Source organism: Mesoplodon densirostris, chromosome 5 (genome assembly GCF_025265405.1).
Source record: "Mesoplodon densirostris isolate mMesDen1 chromosome 5, mMesDen1 primary haplotype, whole genome shotgun sequence".
Classification (NCBI taxonomy): domain Eukaryota; kingdom Metazoa; phylum Chordata; class Mammalia; order Artiodactyla; family Ziphiidae; genus Mesoplodon; species Mesoplodon densirostris.
Genome location: NC_082665.1, coordinates 136,377,811 through 136,400,393, shown reverse-complemented (window position 1 = coordinate 136,400,393; position 22,583 = coordinate 136,377,811). Strand labels below are relative to the sequence as shown.

The window sequence follows — 22,583 nt, the reverse complement described above, 5'->3', positions numbered from 1 at the left end:
TTAGGTATTTTCAATGGTTTCTGAATTATCTGTAGGAAGCTCTGACTTGTATAGAGTTTGATATATGTATCCACCACTAAATCCAAACCGTGTTTTATATCAAAATTTATGTTAAGCAAAGCCAAGTTACTTGAATTTTGGTCTGTCAAAGTGTTCCTCAGGTATGCTTTGAAACGTTTTCATCCATTTTCATAGCATTCATTCTCAACCTTCATCACAGGAAGAATACACAGGACCTTCAGCAATGCATAAACATGAGGAAAAAACTTGATGTCTGGCAGATGAAGGGCTTCATAAATAGTGGATGGAAGTTCTATATCTTTCCCTCTGTGTTTCCACTTGATTCTCCAACAATGCAGCTCAGCAGAGAGCGGGTCAGGATTAGGTAAATCACTTCTGTACATGTCAGCATGATGCTCCTCTGATGTATTGAATCTGAGCTGTCCCATGACAGAGTGTACTAGAGATAAGCATTTAAGAGCTTTGAGGTGCTGTTCTGAGAATATTTCTTTCAGTTTCTGAATAATGTGTTCCACTGTTGGAACACTTAGAGTTTCTTTATAGTAACTCTCAGAGGTTAGCTGAGATTCCAGGTTACTGTGCTGAGCTCTGCGAAATTTCCCTGGGAGTTTCTTCTGAATATCAAGTTTGGTTGCCAAATTTGTGGCTTCCAAAACTCATGATAAACTTCGATATTTTCCATCACTTCATTTAGTGAATGCAGCACTACAGTAAACTACTGGCTGCAAAGAAGATATCAGAGGTTTGCCCCTGAAGATTTTTCCCAAAGGCTCTTGTAAAAGATAGAACGTTTTTAAGAACAACAATGGTAATGATGAAATCAAAATCTGTTACCGCACTACAGAGTACAAATGCTCGGCCAGCTATAGAGTTATTCCATCTAACATTTGTGTCACAATTTATACCATCTCAACATAAAACCAGTGCCTGTAGGAGGTCCACTAAGATTTCAAAAGCATCATGGCTGCCTGTCCACTGAGAATGGCAAATTTCCTTCAGTTCTTTGTCCCTTTCTGCATTGTTCTGAAAGAGGACAGAAATTACATTGTCAAGCTCTAAAAGCAATTGTGGTGATCGATGAAAGAAGGAACAAACTTCCTCAATTGTTCCTAATGCGACGGATGCTCCCATAACAGGCACTGATTTTGCCAACCACATATTTAAGGCACAGGAAGAGCAGAGTGTGTAGATAGCTCGGGGGTATTTCTCTAAAAGTCTAGAAGCAACAACTTTCTTTGGAAGCAAATGCACTGGACACAATGTAAGCCTGGCCACGACCGTACTCCATGTTTAATCCCCACTTCTCAGTTATCGTAGTGTGAAATTTCACAGCCCAATTGTCTGCATCAGCTGCATAAGGCAGGAAGCCCACAGATTCCTGTCTCAGGTTGTGAGCTTCGTCCACAAACCCCACCAATGCAGGCAGGTGCTCTTCCCCTGCTATGGCCACCACATCTTCAGTGACGATGGAAAAGAAGTGAGAGCCTCTCACTTCCCTGAGGGTTTCTTCCCGAATGCAGCTCTCACAGATCTCTAGCATCCATTTCTGCTGTGTTTTCGAACAGACAATATGTTAGCTGCTGTTGACTCAAAGCACTTTCTCAGAACCTCTTCACCAGAATGGATCCGGCACCCCAGCAGTGCTTGAAAGTTATCAGGAGTCAAGAGACCTTCTGGGATTTCATCAGCTTCATGTCCATCCAGAGGTATGTTCTGTTTTCCCATAAGAACCAAAATTTCAAATAAAGATTTTAAGTATTCTTTGTTTTCCTTCTCTTCAAGGGTTAAAGGTAAAATGTCTTCATCCTGCTCTTCACCCCATTCTTCTGCACTGGCGTTCTGAGCATTGCTGTTGTTTATTTCCTTATGTTTTTGGTTCCTGTTCAGAAGTTTCATCAGTTTTTTTTAAATTTTTTTCTGTTTCAGTGTCCTGATTTCATCCTCACTCAATGCTTTTATTCATTTTCTGTGTCTACTGTGTGGATTATTCAAATGGCTGGTAAGATCAAATATTGTTGGTATTGCATCATCTAGAAGAACTGTCCTGTAAGGACTAGTTCTACAGATCAAAGAAGTCTCAAAGGGTATGGCACACAATCCATAATGTTTATTTAGTTGATCAGGTATTTTATCTTCTAAGTCTGCTCTCCTGCAATTCTCCACTTCTGGCATCTGGCTGGATCAAGAGGGAACCTGAAAAAGGCCAGGTCCGACTGCGTGCTCTTTCGCGTGCAGCTGGTTCAGCATCACCCGCTGCCTGCCCGCCGGCCGGCACAGCCCTCCCCTCCCCGCCTCCTCAGGGCAGCCAGACAGCCCCTTGGGCCGGGGAGGGGAGCTGGGCCCGCCGGCTCGTCAGGGCCAGCGCGCCAGGGGGAGGGGCGGGCCGAAATCATTTTAATCTTTGATTATTGAGTAAACCTGTTAAGGTTTGCTGTGATTCAAGACTTATTTATCATATCACTTATTCAACTACCCACCAATCATCCAACAAAAAAACTCCAGAGGTTCTAACATTAAAAACAGATTATCTCTAAAATTCAGTTTAAATTCTATCTAAAATTTTTGTCTAAAAGGGAACTTATTGTGTGAATATTTATGGATGATTTTCATTGTGGTTCAATTTCCAAGGAGGATTTATTGCTTTTCCCACTCTGATATCCTTTGTGTTTTAGAGAAGAAACAGCTGAATTGCCCAGTTTGATGCATTGCAGCTTCCCCCTTTTGTTTATACCAGACATTTTTCCAAAAGCACTCTCTAAATTTATTATATCATTTGTCTACTGTCTTCCCATGGCATCTAAATTGCAGTTCTGCTTTCTGTAAAATCAGATTTTGTGTGTGTTGTGTGTGTGCGTGAGAGAGAGAGAGAGACAGGGAGGGAGAAAGAGAGAGAGTAAAAGAGGGAGGGAAATTGGAGGAGAGAGAGAAAAGACAAGAGAGAGGAGAGGAAAAGTCTTTCATTATAGCAGAAAAAACTATTTTGTTATATAATTTTTCTTGTTTTGGGTAGAAACTGATTTGTAAAAAAAGTTCATATTTTTATATGCATGTTCATCCATCTTTTTTCTGTGTGTATAAATGGACTATTATGCTTTGAGGTTAAACCAAACATTTAACTCAGTTTTCATATGTTTCTGTGTTAGGCTGTGGGCAAAAGAAGTCTGCCACAAAAATTTTGTGGTGCTTAGTAAATATAAATTTGATACAGCCAGAAGTGATGTAATGTGGTAGGTCAGAAACCCCATTCATCTTAAGACCCCAACTGCTTCAACAGAAGTCAGCACTTCTCACATTTCTACTCATCCCACAAGCCTCCACAGACTTCTTGTAACCTACAATGATCTCCATCAAAATAGAAAAATAGAGAGAAGATGTTTTAAAAACGATTTCTTTTAGAGAAATATAGTGTTCACTGTCACAACTAAACAGTGTCTGGAGGACTGTTGTTCATTGTGCTTTTTGGTATATAACCTTTAAAAATTGTGAATTATTGTACACTTATAATTTATATAATATTATACATCACATATACACATAAGTATATATGTACACACACACACTATAGAGGGAGCTGCATAAAATAAAAAAGATATAATGAGATTACTGAAACAGTGCTGGGGTTCTCATTAGGCAAATGACTTAGATCACTTCATTCACACTCCAAAGATTTCTGTTGCCTCCACCAGGTAATGGATCTAAACTTTACATCTTTCCTTCTCACTACTAGAAAAAATCTTTTCCAGCACATTTTGAAGACCAGACTCCTAGTGTGAGAAGTAATACTGAAAACTTAAAAGGTTATCTAAAGTCATTTGTGACCAAGTTTACAGTTTCTCTATTCTCTACATTTCAGTTGTTATTAAATGGTGACTGTATTTGTACAATACAGTCATTATTTATTTTAATAAACATCAAATGTTCTTTCTAAAATATATTTCTAAAAGGTAAGTAGAACAAATAATAATTTAGTAGATTGTCTCACAGAATTTAATCTGCCTTCCGTAACAAACAGATATTTTCATGGGAAAGACCCAAGGACACCTAATAGGTATTACACATTTTTGTTTCTAAATAAATCTTTTATTAAAAATATCAGAGAGAGAGATAGAGAGAGAGAGAAGAATCACAAATTAGAAGTGTAAACCCATGTAATCAATACTCAGATCAAGAAATAGAGCACTAATCAAGTGTCCCAGAAGTCCCACTTTTCTCCTTCTTAGTGATTATTGCCACCAAGTTAACTATTATCCTTATTTCTATTACCACCAATTTATTTTTACAAATTTTTGACCTTTCTATAAATGGAATCATACAGTATATACCTTTCTGTGCCTGGCTTCTTAGTCCATTACCTTGTTTATGAGATTGATTCATACTCTTTTGTGTAGAAACAGTTTATTTTTCATTGCAGCATAGTATTCCATTGTATGAGTATATCACCATTTATTCATCCATTCAACTATTGATGCTATCAATCAATCAATAATCTATTCTTACCATCCTGGATAGGATTTGAAGTGCAGTGTCAAATACAAATGCTGATAGTGGGCAATCTTTTCTCATTCACTCCCAAAGTTAGGGGTAAGTTTTCAATATTTCACACTTAAGTATCATTTTTGTGATAGTTTTTTTAAAAATAAGTATTCTTTGTCAGTTTAAGGTAATTCCCTTCTTTTATTTGTTTGCATTTTTCAGTATTTTTTTTTTTGTTACAGAAAATCCTTTTATTCCCAGTTTGCATAGAGGGTTATTTTTTTCCTGCTGTGGTCTTACATTTTATTAAAAATTTTTTACATCTATTGAGACCTATAGTAATGTTCCCTGTTTCATTCTTGATATATGTTATTTGTGACTTCTCTGCTTTTCATTGTTTAGTCTTACTAGGAGACCAATATCAATTCATTGGTCTTTCCAAGTAATCAACTTTTTGACTTATTGATTTTTCTCTTGCATGTATGTTTCTTATTTATCTTTGTCCTTTTATTGTTTATTATTTTTATTACTACTTATTTTTACTCTTATCTTTATTTCTTCTTCTTTACTCTTTCTTGAGTTTAATTTGTTATCTTTTCTTATTTCTTGAGATGAATACCTAAACAATTGATATTCAGGCTTTTTGCTTTCCTAAGATATGAATTTAAGTTATAGATTTCCCTCTAAGCACAGTGATAGCTAAATTACATGTCTCAAATTATTATATTTCAGTTATTATTCAGTTCAAGTATGTTACTATACATTATAATCTCATCTTCAACTCATTAGTTATGTAGAAGCATGTTGCTTAATTTCTAGATGTTTGAGCTTTTTTTTATCTTTTAGTTATTGATTTCTACCTTTACTCCACTATGATCAAATAATACATTTAAATTGTTGGAGTCCTTTTAAATTTGTTGAGTCTGGCTTTTTGGCCACAAATATGGTCTATTTTTGTAAATGTTCTATATATACTAGCCAAAACTGTGTATGCTGTCATTTTTTGGTGCATTTTAACAAAACAATGTTTCTACTTTGTTAATGGTGCTGTTCAGATTATCTATAGCCTTACTAATTTTCTGGATGTTTGTTTTATCAATTATCCAAAAGATGTGTTAAATTCTGCCTCTCTGCTAGTGGATTTGTATATTCCTCATTTTAAACTTGTCAGTTTTGCTTTACATATTGTGAAGCTGTATTAGTAAGTCTATAAAAAAGAATTTTTATATCTTTTTAGTGGATGGACCCTTTTATTATTATTAAAGATTTCTTTCATTTCTAGGAATGTTGCTTGCCTTAAAGTAGATCTTATGTGACGTTAGTATAGCAAAATCAGTTTTCTCTTGGTATGTGATTGTATAGTATACCTTTCTGAGTCCTTTTATATATAAGATGTGTTTCTTTCTCATAAGAAGCATTTAGTTTTCCTTAAAAATATTTTTATCATTTGACAATCTATCTTTTAACTAGAATATTCAGACCATTTATATTTTAATTTAGTTGCTGATACATTTGGGTTTATATCCACTATATTATTAATAGTTGTTTTATTTGTCTCACTTGTTTTATGTTCCTTTGGTCCAACCTTTGCCAAGGTGCCAGGACTTTTTGCCCTGTGTCAGTCAGTCATTGCCTTTGCCTTCCTCTTGGGGTCAGGAGCATAACCTCCAGGGGAAGCGGGTTCCCTTTGGTTAAGGACAATTCTTCAGATAAGGGAAGCTGTGAGCCATTAGCAGCAAACACTCAGAACAGCTGGAGTGCAGGTACACTGGCCAGCTAGAGGGGATCTGGGCAGGGCACCATCAGTATTGTTTACTAATTTTACTTAATATTCCACTTTTTTCCATTTTCACACCTGAGGGCTATATATTCTTCTACTTTTAGTACTTTTAATGATTCCTGTATAGATTGCAAGATAGTTCCTTGACTTATTCAGGTCTAATATTGTTTTGTCCAACATAGCAGCCACTACATGTGGCTACTGAGCACTTATAGTGTGGTTAGTTTGAGTTGAGATTTGCTGTAAGTATACAATACTGAATATTGAAGATTTAGTACAAAAAAGAATGTAAAATATCTCATTAATATTTTAAAAATGGATTATATGTTGAAATTTTCATAATTTTGGTTAGATAAAATACATTAAAATTGATGTTAGCAATTTCATTTTACTTTTTCTAATGTGACTACTAGAAAATTTTAAATTATGTAAGTGGCTTGCATTATATTTCAATGGGACTACTCTGTTTGATATAAATTGGTGCTTTTCCTACTTCCCAAGCAATACTACAATGTTAAAATCCTTTTTACACATTCTCACATTTGTTATTGTTGCATACATTTTTAATTTTATATATATTCTAACCCTTATACATATCATTGCTATTTTTTAAAAGATATGGAGGAACTTTATTTTTTAATTAATTAATTAATTAATTTTTTAGGCGGTGTCACACAGCTTGTGGGATCTTTGTTCCTCAACCAGGGATGGAATCCTGGCCTTTGGCAGTGAAAGCGTGGAGTCTAACCACTGGACTGCAAGGGGATTCCCTCATTGCTATTTTTCATATGGTCAATATTTATATTTGCCCTCATTTTTATTTATCTTTCCATTGGTCTCCATTCCTTCTGCATTTCCTTATTCCTTCTAGGATGATTTTTCTTCTGCCTGAAGAATTCTCTTTAGTATTTACTTTATTTCGGTTTTGTTGTTGACAAACTTAGTTTTTGTTTGTTTGGAAATAGTTTTTCTCTCTCTCTCTTAAGTCAGATATTGAAAAACTCATATCTTTTGTTTTTACCTCCATGCATTTGGGAGAAGAAAGTGTCAATTAACCTCTTGTGGCCTAACAAGCTCATGAACTTTTATATATTTTAGAATACGGTGATGTCAGTTTAATACCATTACCTGGACAACAAGTTATGAAATAAGCCAATCAGAATTACAAACCCTTTAGGGGTTAAAGGTTATTTTTTATAATATATAACCATTGCTGAAGTTCATCTATTGTAAAGTTTCTTTATTAGAATTAAATTTAACATGGACCTTATGATGCAAAATTATAACTGCTTTTCTATAGCTGCAGTGAGAGAGGATACATCTTTTTTTTTTAAACCTTTCTGATATTTCTTCCCAAACATTAGAAAGGTCTAAACGTCTGCAGTTTCAAGGCTAAGTGCTATCATTTTACTAATTAGCACTAAGATATCAAAGCTTACCTGAGGAAACAAAGCCTGACAATAAGAAAAGGGAAAACAACTATCATAACCAGGAGAAGATGGAGCATGTAATTAGATCAGAAATATGACATAATCAGGGCCAGTGAAACATGAGGGTAAGCCTGCTGTCAGTAATCTGGGAAAAGTTTCTCTTCAGAGTATTCTTATCTCCTCTTGAAATTGTCATGTTTGCATATAGCATTTGTAACTACCCTGGATATCTTGCTAAGATGACACTGATGATTTTCTTGTGGAAAGATGCAAAATACCTGGGTCCTTGATAACACTGTTGAAGTGCTTAATCAACCAAGCATGAATGCTGTCCTACTTATTAGGTAAACAAAAGGTGAAAAAAAAGATGCCCTTGTTCTTTAAAGCTGACTTAAGGGGCTTCTGTTACCAGCCCAAATATCCAATGAAATGACATTATAAGGGAAAAAGAAAAAACAAACAAAAAGGAGTAAACCCAGTGAAACTATTGGCAAAGGAAATGAGACAACACTTGAATAAATCAGGCCCTACTCCTCCCTCAGCAAAAGGGTTCAGTGTGCACTGAGGTAACTTACAGTTAGTGCCGAAAGCCATACTGTTTTTGTGATTGCACTGGCTTAACATCATCTTGCCTGGTGAACTAATATGTAAGTTTGGATTCTCGTTGAGAATGTGTAATTTCTGGTTTGATTTGAACTAAGGTAATGCTTTAATTTGCTTAAAAAGAATAGTTAACTTTTACTACCTGCAGCGCTTGAATGGTACTTTGTTTTCTGGGCGTTGAATCAGATTTTTTTTTCCAGTTTTTATTGCTTGTATAGGATTACAGGTTTGTTTTCAAACTGATACTTTATGAATTCGTTTTCTTGTTAACGTTTGCCAAATCTCCTCCAGTAGCATATTGGCCCAAACAAATTTCAACCTTTGAAGACATAAGGTTAAAACTCCCAGAAAACACTAAATGAATTATAGTGTGGTATGAAATAAATAGTTAATGTAACCTAATTTTTGAGATTCTAAAAGTTGAGGATTTGGGGCTCCAGATCATAATGTATCAGATACTGTCAGTGTTTCAGTTAGATGCATGTGTCAGAGACAGATAAAGGGAACTCCTTTGAGCATATAAAACTATGTTCTAGGATTTTATAATTCACTTCTATGTGTCTCCATCATGATGGTGTTTTCTGTTCTGGTCCTGAATCTCCAGAAAAATGTCACTGGAGAATATTCAGAATGGGGTGCAAGGGTGCCCCTTCCTATGTCCTGTAGCCCCTGTGTCTAGTTCTCCCCACTGTCTCAGTTCCAGATATTTCCTGGCATAGCTGATACTTTCTCCTCATTTTTCCCCCCATAGCAACAACCCTCTGTCCCTTGGGGGTTTATGATCTATTGAGAGAATCTTATGAAAATCATGAGATGCATATACAAAAACCTTGCTGTATAAATTCAGAGACACCCAGTTATAAGCCCCTATTACAAGACTATAGCCCAGTTTCTGATATGATGTACAAATTTATGTCAATTAGAACTTACTGTAAATTAAATAAATCATCTATGCATTTAGTAAATATTTAGTGAGGACCTACATATACTGCTCTTGGTGCTAGAAATATGATGAGGAAGATAAACTCCCTGCCCTCATAGGGCTTATATCCTAGTGAGAAGAGAGACAGATAACTATAAGCAGATAAAACAAAAGAATGTATAATATAAAATTAGGTAAGTGTAATGAAGAAATAAAGTATGGTAAGAGGGTAAAGAGTGACAGCATGCTATGAAGAAAACTACATCAAAATAAAACAAATGCAAAATTTTGCATTTCTTTAATGATTTTTAAACTATTTTTCTAAACCTTTGTTATAATTTCTTTATATCAATAATATTGGGAATATAAGATGTAGGAATCATAAAATCTTTCATTAAAGTTCTTTCTATGGTTACTTAAATAAATTGATTTTAAAAAAAGAAATGATGGGTAAAACTAATATGCTTTCTTTGGAAAATCAGAAGTAACCAAAAAAGAATTTTTGATAGATTTTATTCAGTAAAATTTCATGGAAAATTCAGTGAGCTCTTGCTGAAAGTCTTCTTAGCTTACTGTACTTCTGGTTTCTGTAAAGTTAGAGATCATCTAAAAGCTGGAAGATGCTCAGTTTCCACAAATGAAACCAAATGGAAATGGTGGTAGAAACATATTATCCTCCCACAGACCTTCTGAGAAAGGCAATGAAGTTAGGTTTTATTTAATGCAGATGTACTGTCACTAATTTTCTGTCTGAAGACGTACCTGACAGTGGTCTTACATCCACATATACACAGACGTATAACATTAATATATTTAACCCAGCTGCCCACAGAACACTTGCGTTGCCTTTAGAAGTGGCAGAAATACTGAGGAAATTCATAGTCAATCCTTCCATAGTAAAAAAAAAAAACCTCCATTGCTCTTTTGGCCACAGAGGAAGGATTTGCAAGCACCCTTGTCTGCAATTTCAGGCAGTGGAATGTGCTCTCTTATTACTGCACAGTCTGAAATGCAACAAAATATTTCACCTTTTCATGCCATGCCAGTTGGAAAAAAGGTTTTTTAATGGGAAAACCACCGCCTAAGTCATTGCCAAAAGTGATGCAAATGAACTCTAAAGGACTCTGCAGGGTGACTGGAACTTCTAGTTACTAAAGTAAATGGAGATAGACCTGACCCTAGTTTTACTTTATCAATTAATCTAAGGGAAGGATTTTCTTTTTTATTCATGGCAAGGAGTATATGCTTTTAGAACCCATGGTGCATTTTTTAGGATGTCCTCAATGGTGGTCAACTTTTTCCCTCTGAAAGAAGACTTTTTTTTTTTTTTAAAGAGACAATAAAAAACCATTGGCAGCTAGCTGATTTTGAGAAAGAGGATGGATGATCAGGTTGGGCCACTTTTTTTCTTTTATAAAAACCAGAAGAGGGCTTCCCTGGTGGCACAGTGGTTGAGAGTCCGCCTGCCGATGCAGGGGACACGGGTTCGTGCCCCGGTCCGGGAGGATCCCACATGCCGCGGAGCGGCTAGGCCCGTGAGCCATGGCCGCTGAGCCTGCGTGTCCGGAGCCTGTGATCCGCAACGGGAGAGGCCACAGCAGTGAGAGGCCCGCGTACCGCAAAAAAAAAACAAAAAACAAAAAAACAAACAAAAAAACCAAACCAGAAGAGATTGTAAAATAAAGAGGCTAATTCTCTAGTGTAGCTGGGGCTGCTGTTACCAGGAAAGAGCTCCTGCAGTATTTCAAACAATGTGAGCATTATTGGAAGAGTCCCTGAGGGAAATCTTTGAAAGATGACATTGAGTAGAGTGCAAAGATTTCAATATACATCATAATCACCCCTCAGGTAAAAAGGATAATGTGGAATAAAGTAAATTTAGCATGGCACCATGGGGAAAAATGTGAGAATAGAGGCAATATTCCTGACCAGAGTGTTAAGAAAAGCATGCCTTAGATTTTGCCCTTGAAGAATGTGTAAGATTTAGATGTACCAAAAAGGAAAAAGCAGAGAAATGCAAGGGACATGTGTTTGATAGGGTGTAAGTCAATTTGACTGAAGTAATGTTTTCATGTAGAAAAGAAGCAGGCACTAAGTGTCATTAGGTATATTGTGTTAAATTTGGACTTGGGTGCCAGGCTCTCAAGGAGTTCTGACTGATATTATGGTCAGTGGAGAGTCACTAAAGATTTTTGAGTAGAATCACAGTGTAGAGAAAGTAGGGTATTAAGAAGACCCATCTGGTAGTGGAATGGATTGGAGAGAGGAGGAGACTGGAGAGGAGGAGGCCAAGCGTGGGCTTTAATGGCAGAAGAGATGTGATGTGATAAAAATCTCCCTTGTGATGGCTATCATGTGCTGTTAAGTGGGAAAACATGATGAAAATACACATTTCTCACCCACAAAATGTCAGAACATTCATCTGAAGCATGTATATTAGAATAATGCATCAGGAAATATAAATTCAGTAAATTTTCCTGTAATTTATAGTGGGAATACCTTAATTCTGCTGTCAGGCAATCACAGCAGAGATTTAAAAAATCTTGGTATGCTCCAAATATTCTTTGTAAAAAAAAACATTAAAAATTTCACATTGCACTTTATTATTTTTTATCAAATACTAAAGGTGGTTTCTTAACTAGTACTTATTAACAGTTGGCAAGGCATCATGCTCAAAGTTGTGAAGGAGAAAAGGTGAAACATAAGTAGATATTGCCTTTAGGGAACTGACTGTCTAGAAGGGGAGGTGACCAACACCAGCTAAGGAGAATGCATGGGTTAAGGTGCTGAGTTCCAGCCAGAAAGAAAATGCTAAACAGGCAGGAGAGATCATATGAAGCTATTTAGCGAAGATTTGTTGGGGAAATAGCCCTTGAGCTTGGCCTGGGAAAATGTGTGAGACTGGCCATGAAGGTCTGGAGAGGGGAAGAATATTGCTTTGCATTATTCTTTTTATTTACTGTTTGTTGAAAGATACAAAAATTCTGGGAATATTTTGGCAGGGGAAAAAAACCCTTTTTTGGCTGTACAAATATGTCATTCTGTTTCATTACATTGGGAATATTGCTTTAAGATAAAAATTTTAGTATAGTTTGTACTGCTAAGAAAAGGCATTAAAGGTCTTTTAAAATATAAAAGATAAATGAAATAATATGTCTCCTAAAGTGGTAACAAAGCATAGAGGTTAAAATCATGAACTCTGGAGGCAAATGGCCGGGGTTCAAATCCTAGCTCTAACCCTTACCAGCTGTGTGACTTTGAGTAAATGATTGAACTTCTTATGTCTGTCTTAGTTTCCCTATCTATAAAAAGGGGGCTAGAGTAATGTTTACCTTGTAAAATATTTTGAGATTAAATTACACACACACACACACACACACACACACACACACACATATATATAAGGGGCTGGAATTTTATTTTACCCTACTTAAAAGCTAATAAATTACACTTATTTTTTTCATGGATGTTGGCAAAACATATCAAACTCCTGGGTCAGAGACAAAGGACTTCACTATTGATGGTCAGCAAGCAGCATGAGTATCAGGTTTGCATGTAGAGGATCCAGGTAGACATTATGCACACAGTGGGTTTATGTTGTAGCCAGGGAACACTAAGCTTGGGAAATCCACCTGTTTTATAGCAGCTAGTAAGTGGGCCTGCTCTTGGTCCTAATGGGAGACATTATCTCATTTCTCAGTGTTACTTGCTGCAAATACAACCCTGAGAAATGGCTTGGATAATGGGCTATTAAGGCCTTGCGTTATTGGCATACCTAGCAAGGCATATAAGGGCATGAGATACTCATGAAGGACCATCTCCCTCAACTGTGTAAACACTTAAGAACAGTGCTGTGCACATATTAAAGACTCTTGATAAAGAACAAGGACCTACTGTAAAGCACAGGGATCTATATCTATATCTATCTATCTATCTATCTATGTACCTATATATATATATATATATATATACCTATGTCTGTATATATATATATATATATATATATATATATATATATATATATCCAAATCATTTTTCTGTACACCTGAAACTAACACAACATTGTAAGTCAACTATTTCAAAAAAAATAAATTAAAAAGGACTCAGTGAATACACACTATTATCTTTACTGCAGAATAGTCTATGTGGTCTAAAATGTAGTTCTTTGAAAGCACAACTATTGTGAAATAAACTTTAACTTAAGGTTTGAGTATTGCAATATTTACTATATATTCAGGTAAAAAGAATTACAGAGACTCTACTCAGTGATCTGTGGTGACCTAAATGCAAAGGAAATCTAAAAAACAGTGGATATATGTATACGTATAACTGATTCACTTTGCTGTACAGCAGAAACTAACACAACATTGTAAAGCAACTATACTCCAATAAAAAAAAAGAATTACAGAGAAATGTGTTTATATTAACAGATATTTCTCAGAGATATACTTGGAGAAATTTGAAATTTTGTTTTGGATCAGTAGCCCTTAACTGCTTTGGGTCCATTAGTCATTTTGACAGAAGTTTAAACACTCTGTCAATATTTTATTAATTAACCCAAAGTATAACAATTAGAATGTAAAAATGATCCTAATTAATGTTATGATAGCTTTCTGTGAGGGAGCCAGAGGCTGTTACCACCTTTTATGCACAACAATTTATGTCTGGGGCTTTTTCTTTTATTATGTTGCTTAGGGCTTCAGATTTTTGGACCATTTCACAAATGTTTGTACCTATGTAGATATGGAAAATCATCAGGGAAAAATTAAAACAATTTTTCTTGACTACAATAGGACAAAGACATATTTCGAACAAATATTTGGAAAGAAAAGGAAAGTCAAGGATCACTTAGGAAAGATGAAAGACAGGAAAAAATAGCAAGTATATATAATATTGGTAAAGGAGTACTTTTGAAATGTTGAGTGTTTCAGCTATTAAATGCCAGAAAGGGATGATATAGGGAGATATTAAAAGAAAAGACAACTCATAGTTAAAAACTGTAAGTAAAAAAGAATATTAAAATTTTTCTTAGGGGGACCTTGGATTTTTTTAAAGAAAATTTGAAGTGGAAAAGAAAGGGAAAGTCTATTTGTACAAACTTTGATGAAAAAATTGATAATATTAACAACAAGTAGAAACTCTGGATAGATTTCATCTCAGAAAAAGGAAAAAAGATTGAGGAATAGGTTGAAGGAATTAATTTGGCAGACCAGAAGAGACTGTAAGTACTGCAGGCTACCTTCAACGGGGTCAACTACCGTTTGCCTCTAGTCTGCTCTCTGGTTTCAGTGCTTTTCTGCTGTTAAATTTAAGTGGCTTCTATGTGGTCTGTACCACACTACATTTTCAACTGACTCATCATTAACACTATTTGGAAGCCTTGTACTGAAACTCAGAATCCTGAGAAACATGCCCAGATTGAGTTTGTCCTGCTGGCTGAGCTATAGGAGACAGTCCATGAGTGTAATGTCACAGAGGTTGTTTTTTTTAAGGAACTCTGAGTTGGGTTTCTAAGGTTCCATTATGTAACTAAGTAAAAAACTCTATTTACTGTTTCTATGTACACTTGGGAGGTATTATAAGCACCAAACCAGAGAACTGAACATGGAAATCATGGGGTTATATCCATGGTTCAGTGAGGTTTTACTCAGTACTTGTACTTTCTTCCAGTTTTCTTTTTAGTGCCATTCTGTTTGAATTAGCTGAGCCCTGAGTGACAATGAGCTTGGTATAGTCAGTTTTTAAAAACAGTATCATGAATCAATAGACAAATGTTTTTATGAGAGTGGGCATGTCACTGAATGCCTATTTACTAGGTGCCCAGTAGTCCCTGTGTGAGATACTTATTATGTTTGTTTACTTATTTTTGGATGCATTGGACAAGACGGGGCTATGTATTTTAAAAATTTTTATTTGCACTCTCAATAGTCTGAAGGATAAACAAAATGCAAAATGATAAACAAAAAAGGTTTCTCATATAAGGAGGCCCAGACTAAATTAATTCAAAACAAAGAAATTATGGGGTCTGTGTGTGTGTGACTGTGTGTGTGTGGAGGGGCACATGGTTTCTGTGCATGCCCTTATGCTTAACCACAATCGCCTAGGCATTTCTCATGCATTTGTATCCTCTCTCACATTAGCATCTTAGAAGGCATATATTCACAACTTTTAGGGTACCTTGTGTTGTATTCGTCCCTCAGGCCACAGCTGTCTAGATCAGATTTGGACAATAGACCCAATTTATGCCAATCAGTTTTTCTCTCCCTTTCAAGAATTGAACTGGGTCACTAAGAAGCTGATAATGAGATAACATTAAGCATGTAAACTAAATGGACATATTAGAGGGCTGGCGTAGATTCCATGGCATGCAAGCCAGAGCAGTTGGAGAATTTGAAACCATGAGTAAGATTTGAAACCATGAAGATTAGGCCTAAGAACATCCAAGGCACAAGGTCCAGCTTTGGCAAAGGCCATGGAACTCCTAAACAGTCATTATCAGAAAATATGATCACTTGGAGAATTTTATTGCATGCTATTTTATTGTAGGCTGGTACACAGGAACCCACAACTGATGGGAAATACTTTGGCATTCCATAGTCCCCCAAATTATACACAATAGTGACTGTATCTATATGGAGGCACAAACTAAAATATTTTGGTGAAGAGTTCTTCCTGGAACCCATGAAGAGAACAATAGCAATAACAGAGAATTTTACCTGTGCAAATGAGTAGTGATTCTTTTTTTGAGTGTGGATGAATTCTTTAGCACTTTAAAAAGATTTATTCACAAAAGAATGAATCTAGACCACTGTCTTACACCATACACACAAAATTAACTCCTAATGGATTGAAGTGTTGAATGTAAGCCCTAAAGCTATAAAACTCCTAGAAGAAACCATAGGTGGTAAGCCACTTGACATCAGTCTCAGTGATGAAGTTTTGGATCTGACTCCAAAAGCAGTGGTAACAAAAGCAAAAATAAACAAAATATATCAAACTAAAAAGCTTCTGTACAGCAAAGAGAACTATCAACAAAATGAAAAGACAATCTACAGAACAGAAGGAAATATTTTCAAATCATATATCTGTTAAGGGGTTAATATTCCAAATATATAAAGAACTCATAGATCTCAACAACAACAAAACAAACACCTGATGGAAAAATGGGCAGAGGATCTAAAAAGACATTTTTGCAAAGAAGACGTACAGATGGCCAAGAGGCACATGTAAATATGTTCAACATTGCTACTTAATAGGGAAATGCATATCAAAACCACAATGAGCTATTATCTCATACCTGTTAGAAGGGCTGTTATCAAAAGACAAGAAATAACAAGTGTTGGCAAGGATGTGGAGAAAAGAGGACACTTGCACACTGTTGGTGGGAATGTAAATTGGTGCAGCCACTATGGAAAACAGTATGGAGATTCCTCAAAAAATTAAAAATAGAACTACCATACAACCTAGCAATTCCACTTCTGGATATTTATCTGAAGAAAACTAAAACACTAATTTAAAAATATATATGCACTCCTATGTTCATTGCAGCATTATCTACAGTAACCAAGATAAGGAAAGAACCTCAGTGCCCATCAATGGATGAATGGGTAAATAAGATAGTCACATATATCTACATATTACATATATATATATATATATATATATATATATATGAATAAATGTCAGCCATAAAAAAGAATGAAATCATGCCATTTGCAACAATGTGGATGGAACTTGGGGGAATTACACTAAGTGGAATAAGTCAGACAGAGAAAGACAAATAAATACTTCATCATTTCACTTATATGTGGAATCTAAAAAACAAATCAAAACAAAACAAAATCAAAATCATAGGTACAGAGAACAAAATGGTAGTTGCCAGAGGGAAGGGGTGTTTGGGGGTGGGCAAAACAGGTGAATGGGTTCAAGTGTTATAAAATAAATAAGTCATGGGGATGTAACGTACAGCATGGTGACTATAGTCAGTAATATCATAGAGCATACCAAGAAAGTTGCCAAGAAAGTAAATCCTAAAAGTTAAATTTATATGGTGACAGATGGGAACTAGACTTTTTGTGGTGATCATTTTGCTGTATATCCAAATACTGAATCATTAGGTTGTACACCTGAAACCAATATAATGTTATATGTCAATTATACCTCAATAAAGTTTTTCTAAAAAGATTTATTCTTGACCTCTTCTTCCCACCCCCATCCTCCATATCTGCTCTGGGTTTGCAGTGCTGGAGTACTTAAGCTTAAACTCCTCCTGCAAGTATTATATATATTTATGAGCGAATTCTCATCTGGAGAGCTGGCCTTTGGGACTATGTCTGTGAACATGTTTTAGCCTTTGAGTACAATAGTGCTTGCAAAAGCCTAGGCATCTCAGTCAAAAGGGAAAGCTCTCAGATGTTTGAACATGACTGATGACACTAGTGCTGAAGGGTTCGCCTAATTATTTAACCCACAAAATACAAGTTTGGGACGTTATTTACATCATACCTGCTAAGTAGGTGGATGATGGACTCAGCTATATTCACCATCATAATTGCTTTGTAATTGATAAAAGCTCAGTTTAACAAAAATTATTGAGTAACTGTTGTGTTCTAGGCATATTCTAGAGGCTAGAGATAGATAAATCAGACATAGGAAAGGCAATAGAAATCTGCTACTAATAAATACAATAAATGTTATCCATTCAAGAATGGAAGTGCAGGCAAACTACGGAGGTGGTGAAATTGTTATTCTGTTGGGGATGGGGTAGGGGGAGGAGCAGCCAGTCTTCCCGGAGTGGTGAGTGGTGAGCACTTTGCGGCTGGGAGCCCATCAAGCAGAAGAGGAAGGGAAGTACTCCAGACAGGGAAGCAGCAGGTATGAGGTGGTACAACAGCATGCGGTGTGCCAGAAAGTAGTTCAGAGTTGTTACAACAAAAAGTGCCTGTGTGTCTGGGATGGGAGGGGGGTTGAGGGCTGGAAAGGAAGGAGATGAGGCTGAGACCCAGCAAGGAGCGTGCTGGGAGGACCTGGCGTGATGGGCCAAGGGGCTCAGGCTTTGTTCTGTAGTCTGAGTGGTGGGAAATTACTGCAAGATTTAAGCAGAAGAGTGGGTGGTCACACTAGAGGTTAGCAGTATCTCTGAGGAAGATTGGGTCCACTTGCAAAATACTAGAGACAAGAAGGTAGATTGGTTGGTGAGGACACTGGCCTTAAAATTAGGGGTGGAAAACTTGGGCCCAAACTGACTCACCACCTCTTTTTAATGGGCCCAGGAGATAAGAAAGGTTTTTACAAATAAACATTTTCAATCGACTTGATGATAAGGAACAGTAACCTTGAACCCCAATTAAGCAAAATTTATCTCCCTGAATTCTATTTTTCTCATTAGTAGATCTGCATTACATTTTTTTCTCAATAATTATTATATTTTTAATTTATTCAGTAAAAAATTGGAGAAATTTGTTTTCTCTTTTGTTATATAAGCACATAGATAATATCCTCAACTTTTCCTCTTGGCCCACAAAGCCTAGAATGTTTACCTTCTGGTTCTTTACCAGAACGAGTTGACCAGCTCCTGGTCTAAATGAGAAATAATGAGGATATTATGAAAGGACAGGAGGAAACGGACCTCACAGTGAGGCCCATTCGGGTATGAGGCCCTGTAAGAGGATGTTAATTTTCTGACTATGCATTGATTTGGAAAACACAGGGGTGTAACAAATATGTTTTTGCCATGTAGACAAAACAGTAAGTTGTCTAAATTGATCATTTTCAATCAGCTGTAGTATCATTAAGACTTAAGATCATTAAAGTGCATTTTAAAAAGGGCTTTATATCGTCTTTATCAAGTTAAAGCAGGTAAACAGAACTCCTCTATACATATTGGCATTTTTTTTCATACCATCATGTAGACAAGTGCATAATTTCTTATCTTTTTAAATACTATTAAAAAAATACAAGATAGTGCTGATGCTTTAAAAAAAATCCCAACAGGAGAAAAAGATACACAGTAAAAAGTGTATTTCCATTTCACTTTAGTCTGCTAGTTCCTCAGTTTGGCAGTCCTCTCCAGAGGCAATTTATTTTGCCAGTTTCTTTACTTCATACCCATACATACGTAACGTGTATACGCATATAGCGCCATTTTCTTTTATTCACACAGTAATGCGCTCTACATACTGTACTGTACCTTCCTTTTTCCGGTTAATATAACCTGGAGTTGATTTCATATCAATCTTTATAGCTCTCCCTTATTAAGAGCTCCATAGTATTCTGACACATGGATGCTATAACAACTAACTGTGTACAAACATCTCTATGCATGTACTACAGGGTTTCTATAAGAAAAATTTCTAGAAGTAGAATTTCAGAGCAGGGGATATTTATAATTTAAACTGACAAATGTTGTCAAATTGACTTTCAAAAGTTGAACTAATTTATACCATCTCAACTATATGTCATAGTGTATGTTTTCTTATCTCTTTGTCAAAATAGGGTAATAGCCAACTCTTAAATCTTTTCCAGACTGATAGATGAAAAAACAAGTCATTCCCTTATAATCTTTAAGTATATTTCTCATATGATCATGAAGTTGAACATCTTTTCATGTGTTTAAAGGTCATTTCCTTTTCTTTGAATTGTCTGTTCATGTTCTTGGCTTATTCTTCTATTGGGATCATGTTCTGTTTTAAAAACAATACAATTCTTGAAAGTACTTTGTCAGGGAAAGAAATCCTATTCCAGCCAAATTTTATAGATGGAAAAAAAACCCTTATTATTCAAAGATTTCAATTACTTTATCAGAAAACAAGAATTGCCCAACTTAGCTTTTACACCACATCCTGTGAGAGAGCCACACAAATCCATGTGATCTATAATACATATTTTTTGTGACCATATCTCCCTATTGAATAATCAGTTACTGGCCCAAAGTCTAAATGAACAAGTTCAGGGATGCAGAGCCAGGGTAAAGAAAAAATAAAGTAAAATCCTTTTAATGTAACAGAGCCAATCCCAAGAGGACTGGAATAGTAATCAGAAGAGAAGAAAAAACTAGCAATTTTAATTCATGCAGAATAGCTGAAAATTATGCAAAAAATACATTTGAAAGAAGAATGGAATTTGGAATTAAAATACACACACACTTTTATTTGAGTGAATTTTAAAGTCAACTCTCACATTGCCTAGGAAAAAGATGCTCACTAAACAAAAAGCTGTTGCTTTGGCTCAAAAAAACGTGTTTTAAATGAGACAGAGGCTTAATGATCAGACTGCTTTTCTTGGGACTTGTATTCTCTGCCCATGTATAAAATTTCATGAGGTTTAACACACAGGCTAAAATCCAAAGTAAAGTTCCTCAGAGGTGCGAGTTTGAGCTCAGCACCCTCGTGCTTCTTTCTGTCAATAAGTTGTTGAAAATTACAGAGATCTATACATGTACCCCCATAGACACAGAACCAGTAACGGACACCCAGGAACACGAGGGCGTTGAACTAAAAGACCTCTAGAGTCTGTGCTTACAATGAGGAGGACCCTTAAGGAAAGCTCAGTCCAAGCTCTGCCATGTGTCCCCTCAGGGCAGTTAGCCACAGTCTTCAGAAACTTTCTTCCTACAGAAAAAGGCAGCTAAGTACACTCTCAGGTATCTTTCTTGAGGGATCATGGATGTCAAACACATGTTATCACTCAAGGAGCATTGCTATAAATCAAGTTAAAGCCTTGGCAAGAATTCCCTATTTTTATCAGTGGTATTTAACTAGCAACCCTTAAGAATGAAAACAAAACTAGAGGCAGCCTAGGGGCATATTTATTGCGACTTTCTTTCTCTGAGACTTTCTCTGCTAAGGCAGGCTTTGTTGTGGACACCTTCTGATGTTTTCAGTTAAGAATAGGACTGGTTATTCTGATGTTTTCCCCATAATAGAACATTTGATATCATTAACTACATGTGGAGAATTTATTAGATAATCCCTTTATGCATTTTAAAATAAAAAACATATCTGTTCAGACTCCTTTAATGGTTTATACTTGATGCTCATGTAAAATTTGGCTTTAACCCACTATTTGATTTCCTGTGCTTAATCCTTATACGCTGAGTCTAAGAAGCTAAACTTTCCCTTGGCAAATTGCTATTCCAAATGGCCCAATGCTACATGTGTGGCCTTTGGAACATTTCTGGATCAGCTGTAGACAGCAATGAAATTCTATCAAATTTAAATTCTATTTAAATTTCCAAGTAAGAGATTGATTTTAGTTGACTTATCACATTTGTGCTGTTGGCTTATCACATTTACACAACGGTTCATTTTATGATCTCCTGTCTCCTTTTTCCATTCTCACCACCTACTTCATCCTTCATCATCCTCTGATCTGCTGCTCTTGAGCAAGTTAGTCCCCTGCTACCCTCCTGCATATCTCTTACCCTCCTCACACACCATTTTCCCCCATCTTTGCTCTTTTAAGTGACCAGGAACTTCTGAATATTCTTGGGACAGCATCCTGAGATAACTGAAGGGAGTGGCATCATAATTACACTTTTAAGAAGACATTATGTTAAAGTTGTTTATATTGTTTGATTTTTTGCTTTTGATATTTTCTGGAGTACTTTTTTTATTGAATGAAAAATTCTTTAAATTCTATACTGCTTTATAATTTTCAGAATTTTACACACATGGTTTCATTTAATCCCATAGTATGGATTTTCTGGAGTGATTTAAACGATCCTTAAATGTTCAATTAAAGTGGTTAAAAGAGAAAATCTTGTATCAAAGCAAAATTCACCTGTCTTGCTATCCCCATTCCATTTTCCTCCCTGCAATTATTTCGTATCTGTTAAAATCTGATTTGTCACTCTTCTGCTTTAAACCTTCCTTTCTGTGGTTCCCACTGCTTTTAGGGAAAAGCTCAAATGCCTTAACAGGGCTTCCAAGGTTCCCTATGATCTGGCGTTTCTCTTTACCACTTCCTCATTCTCCTCACCAGCCCCGTAGAGAAGTGAAGGAGTCATGGTTAAGAGCATGGACTCTGGAGATAGAACACTTGGCTGTGGTACCTGGTTCTTCTCGCTCCATCTCTGTGAACTTGAGCAAGTTACTTAAATTCTCTGTGCCTCAATTTTCTCATTTGCACTTTGAGATAATAACTGAACCTACATCATGAGGTTGTTGTGAGGATTAAATGAGGTAACATGTGAAAGGAACTTAAGACAAGGTCTGACATACAGGAAGTACTAAGTAAATATTTGCTATTGTAATTTTTATTTCAATTATTTTAAGATGCTATACCCTCTGCTTCCAGATCTCTGCACTGCTTTTCTTTCTTCCTAGAACTTTCTCTCTTTAATTCTTATCATTAT

The 22,583-nt window shown here is 35.9% G+C and overlaps 1 pseudogene; it reads right to left on the bottom strand.

Annotated features, from left to right (window-relative positions):
* LOC132490563 (52 kDa repressor of the inhibitor of the protein kinase-like) lies at positions 1 to 22,299 on the bottom strand (annotated as a pseudogene).
* Between the last annotated feature and the right edge of the window lie 284 nt (positions 22,300 to 22,583).